Genomic DNA, 5,783 nt, shown 5'->3' with positions numbered 1-5,783 from the left:
CCTCATTGCCCTGCCAAAAAATAATAAATAAATAAGAGTAAATCCATCCCTAGGGGCTCAAGGCCAGAGCAAAAATTAGAAATTAAACCGTGCAACCATCACCTCCCATTTGTGACTTTCTAGAATTTGGTAAAATTGGGGGAAAACTGACAAAAGAACAACACACACACAAGCATGACTCCCAGGACCATCGCCATGATCCACCATCTCCTGGGGACCTTCCCTCTGCTCTAAATTCCCTGCTCAAGCTTTCCCCCTTTTATATCATCCTCTTGGTCTTTCCCTTAACCCAGAAAGAGAAATCAATCGATAAACATTGATTAAGTGCCTACTATGTGCCAGGCACTGTGCTAAGCACTGCTGGCCCCTTCCATTCTTCCCTAACGCACAGGTCTGACCATGTCCCTCCTCTACTCAATAAGCCTCAGCAATCTCCCATGAAGTTCTAGCTGAAACCTCTAAGAAAGACCTTCCTAGGGGTGAAAGAAAGTCTTTCACTTCAGCCGTGACCAGGTCTCCTCTCCTCCCCCTCCCACCCCAATCTTTGGCTGGAGGAGGGTCTGGAGGATTTTGGACTTCCCATCTTTCCATTGGCGTCCTGGCTGCATCCCCAGATCAGCTGATAGTAACATCTGATCAAGAGCCAAGGACAAATGGATGCACACTCTCCATACTTAACCTTCTGAGCACCCGACAGATAGAAGTAAAGGACTTCCAACAACCAGGATCTGTTAGCCCTTTGTCACATGTACTCCCTAATGTTTGAGCTCATTTTCCCCTGGACACTGTGTACTTGGAAGAGAGCATCACAGATTTGGGGGGGATTTGTTTTATACCAACTATTCTTGTCATAGCACCCCCTTATAAAAGCTGCTTAAGGCTGATAACTATATTGATTCTCATCTGATAATCTTGAAAGAAGCCTGCCAGTAGGGGCTTGACTGTGTTGCACTGGAGAAAGCTCCCATACTATCCCCCAGGGGTACCCTTAGAATCCTGGATAGGTGAAGCAGCCAGCCTAGGTCTGGTACCCCAACAGCTCAGTGAGAGTGGGAATTAGCCTAGGGATCCTCAGAGCCTCCATGGACCATATGGACCCAAGAGAAAGAATGTCTCACTTTAGTCTAACATCACTGCTGCTTCTGAGGGTAGAAACTCTGCAATTGCTTGAGTGCACCAATAAATTCTCATGTTTTACAGCATCAGCATTAGGTCAAGTCAACAAGTATTTATTGAGCTATCAGTATGCACCATGAAGTGCCGAGTGCCAGAATCATCGAAATAGGCAAAAAACATAGTCCCTGCCTTCAGGGAGCTCACATTCTATTGGGGAAAACAACATGTGATCAAAAAGAAGATATAGACATGAGCCAGCATCACCGTTAATTGTTTTTATCTTAGAAAGGCTAGTTGGGGGTGGGAGGGGCAGCTAGGTGGAGCAGTGGATAAAGCACTAGCCCTGAAAGAAAGGAAGAAAGAAAGAAAGAAAAGAATGTTAGTTTGCATTTACTTGTTGGAAAGAAGGAGAAAAGATGACCGTTCTCATCTGAAGAGTTTGGGCAAATAATCACTGAATTGTGCCAACATTAGCTCTGGGCCCACAAGGATCTCCCAAAGGCATCCAGGAGCCCAACATAAAACATGGCTGTCACCACTGCCAATGTCAACTATTCCTTAGGCAGGTCTTGCTTCACCCCTCTGGCCTTCGCCAACTTCCCTGGAGATTACAGGATATAGAACCAAGAGGGACCTGAGTGATCATGGGCCAATTAAAGTAATCCACAGCTTCCTAAGGCAGCTCAGAAGGTGATAAATCAATATGAGCCTTAAAAAGAGAAACCTAGACTGAAACACTTCCTCATTTTCCAGATGGGGAAACTGAGGCCCAGAGAGGAGCACCAGCCCATTCTTGTTTGGGACTTAGAACCATTGGCTAGATAAAATTAAAATATTGTTCGTTGACACCATCTTTGTGACTTTGGGCTAGTCATGGACCCTCTTGGTTTCCTCATCTAGAAAATGAGGGAGTTGGGCTAGCTGGCCTCTGAGGTCCCTTCCATTTCTAAATCTATGAGCTGATGGGCTCCTTGCCTGCCTAAACCTATAATATCTGGCTGATCCATCCAGTCTTGTCTCTTCTCCTAGAGAATTCCACCTCTTTGACTTATAGTGTCGATCAATTAATCAATAAGCATTTATTAAGCACCCACTGTGCTACGTGTTAGAATACCTGCCAGCCCCCTCCTACTTAGATGAGCTCAGTTGGAATAGAGTAGAAAGAGCATTGAATTTGGAGTCAGAGGGTGCAGATTCAAATCCTGACTCTGCTACGGTTTGACCGTATGACCTTCTGGGCTTAATCCCTGTGAGATGATCATTGGACTGGATATTCTCTGGGATCCCCTTTAGCTTTAAGTCTATGATTTTAGGAGTCTGTAGTACCTTACAGCTTGAAATCCTAGGAGATCCTATGAACACACTCATATCCCATTGCTGCCTATCTCCCCGGTGCCCTTGTTATTGACCTGGATATTCAGGGATCTCCAGATGCTGCCACTTCTGATCACAATGTGGGATAAATGATAGAGATGGATACAACTGTTAGGGGTAAGGCTCGAGACCACAGCAGAAAAGGACAGGAAGCAAACAGGACTGGGCTTCAGTATTGTGTTTCTGTTCTCATGGTTCATCATTAGCCTTTTTAATGAGAATATCCTCCCTTAAATCAAGTATTAGCATATAAAACTAACTCCCTGGTGAAGAATTAAATTCAAACAGCTTTGAGAGGAAAAAAAAAAAGGCAAACACACTTTAATTTGCTACGGGTCACAGGTTCAAGATAGAAGTGCTTGCTTTAAATAAATGTATTTATTGAGTTGAAGAAAATCACAGAACCCCATAGAATCTCAGAGTTGGAAGGGTCCTCAGAGCCCATCCAGTCCAGCCTCCACTTGACCAAGAATCCTTTCTACAATGAGGTATCAGAGGCTAATAAATTCTAGAACCAGAAAGAACTTTAAAGATAATCTAATAGGGGGGCGGGAGGAGGCAGCTAGGTGGCCCAGTGGAAAAAGCATCAGCCCTGGATTCAGGAGGACCTGAGTTCAAATTTGGCCTCAGGCACTTGACACTTACTAGCTGTGTGACCCTGGGCAAGTCACTTAACCCTCATTGCCCCTCAAAAAAAATAAATAAATAAATAATCTAATCCAACACCTTCATTTTCTAGATGAGGGCCCAAGACCCACAGAGATACAGTGACTTATTTAAGGTTGCACACATAATAAATGGCAGATTCAGGATTTGAACCCAGACCCTCGGTCTCCAGATCCTGGATTCTTTCTATTCCATAACATTCCCAACAAGTAAGTGTCATACTATTTGCTTACAGACCTCTAATAAGGAGTCAACCCACTTTGAGCAAAGCCCAGAAGGAGAGAGAGAGAGAGAGAGAAAGCATCTATCTGCCTTGGGAGCTAGAAGACCAAGCTGGAACATAACCCAGGCATTGGCTGTTTTTCCTGCTGGATCCTCTAGCTGTGATTCAGGCTTGACTTGTTTCTTCCACCCAATGGGCAACGGTGGCTAAATTGTGAAGCCACATGCTACAGCTTAAGCCAAATGCCATCAGACACCTCCGCTAAATTTCTCCAAATGAATGTGCTGAGTCAAAAAGTCCTGTCAAGATTCTTTGTAGCTCATTTGATGAAGAGGATGGAAATGTTCCCAGGGAGGATGGATCCCTGGAAGCGATGCCACTGCGTCGACAGATGGGAAAGAGGGGGCCAGGTGTCTCTTTAGAATGTCCCCGTGCAGGCCACTCAAATGGAGCCAGAGCTCAGTCTATACTTGGGTTCACAGCTGGTCCATTTCTATAGCTTAATAAATGTTTTGGAGAGATTGATTTTTTTTCAAACTACTCATTCTTGTGGCAATAATACAATTAGAACTCTTGTACTTTTCAGAAGCATCCATTTCAAGAAATAAGAAAACTGTGGCGCCAGGGGGATTCTTAAGAGAATCAGATCATTGGTTTGGGACTGAAAGAGACTTCAGGGGTAATTTAATCTCACTCTTTCCATGCTAAACAGATAAGGAACCTGGTTCTGAGATATATTTAGTGGGAAGTATGAAGAAAAGAGCATTAGATCAGGAATCAGAAAGCCTGCGTTCAAATCCTGGCTCTTCCACAGATGTTGTGTGACCTCAGGCAACAAGGTCATCTCTCTCGTCCTCTGGAAAATGATGGTGTTGACATAATCTTTTTAGTTTGATGAATTCTACAGATTTAATGGAGGGGAGGGGAAACTTACCTGAAATAATCAGTGATTTCAGTAAAGAAACAAATTATGAAATAGATCCATTAAAAAAATTGGCCTTTCTGTGTACTACTAACAAAACCTAGCAAGGGGAGATAGAACAAGAAATTCCATTCAAAATAACTACAAAATGCCTCAAACATCTAGGAGTCAACCCAATATGTCACACTTAGGCATTTAGGCAGTGTGGTATAATAGGAAAAGACCAGTTCTGGTCAAGAAAGTCTGGCTTTGGGGCCAGCTAGGTGGCACAGGGGATAAAGCACCAGCCCTGGATTCAGGGGGACCTGAGTTCAAATCCAGCCTCAGACACTTGACACTTACTAGCTGTGTGACCCTGGGCAAGTCACTTAAACCTCATTGCCCCACAAAAATAATTAATTAATTAAAATTAAAATATGTTATTGCTCAGTCATGTCTGACTCTTCATGACCCCATGTACCATAGTTCCATGGGGTTTTCTTGGCCAAGATACAGAAGTGGTTTACCATTTCCTTCTCCAATGGATTAAGGCAAGCAGACATTAAATGACTTTCCCAGGGTGATACAGCTGGTAAGTGTCTGAAACTACATTTGAACTCAGGTCTTCCTGACTCCAGGCCCAGCACTCTATCCCTTGTGCCACCTAGCTTCCCTCTCTTTACAACAAAGGAACACGAATAACTGGAAAGATTTTCAGTGTGTTTGATCATGCTGTGTCAATATGATAAAAGTGATGATGCTGCTTAAATTAACTTACAGATTTCATGCTAGACTAATCAAACTTCCAATGGCTTCCTCTATAGAAATAAACACATTATTTTTTGTTCAGTCATTTCAATTTGTTGTTCAGTCATTTCAATCATGTCCAATTCTTTGTGACCACATTTGGGGTTTTCTTGGAAAAGATACTGGAGTGGTTTGCCATTTCCTTCTCCAGCTCATTTTACAAGTGAGGAAACTGAAGCAAACAGGGTTAAATGACTTGCCCAAGGACACACAAGTAGTAAGTATCTGAGGCTGGATTTGACTTCAGGGTTAGTGCTTTATCCACTGTGGCACCTAACTGTCCCCAGACACGATATCAGGTAGAAGAACAAAAGATCAAGAATCTGAAGGTAAATAATGAAAAAATAATAATAAATTAGGAATGTTGGAGTCATTAGTAGTACCAGATCTCAAAACATACTATAAAATAGTAGTCATTAAAACTCTTTGGTACTGTTTTTTTTCTTTTTTCTTTTTTTTTGGTGGGGCAATGAGGGTTAAGTGACTTGTCCAGGGTCACATGGCTAGTAAGTGTCAAGTGTCTGAGGCCGGATTTGAACTCAGGTCCTCCTGAATGAAGGGTCAGTGCTTTATCTACTGCGCCACCTAGCTGCCCCCTATGTTTTATTTTTTAATAGGAAAATTGAGCAATGAAATCAGCTAGGCAGGCAAGACCCAGATCAATCAAACATTGTAGTTTAGTGTTCAATAAAATCA

This window comes from Dromiciops gliroides, chromosome 4 (genome assembly GCF_019393635.1).
Source record: "Dromiciops gliroides isolate mDroGli1 chromosome 4, mDroGli1.pri, whole genome shotgun sequence".
Taxonomy (NCBI): domain Eukaryota; kingdom Metazoa; phylum Chordata; class Mammalia; order Microbiotheria; family Microbiotheriidae; genus Dromiciops; species Dromiciops gliroides.
This window is presented reverse-complemented; position numbering follows the sequence as displayed.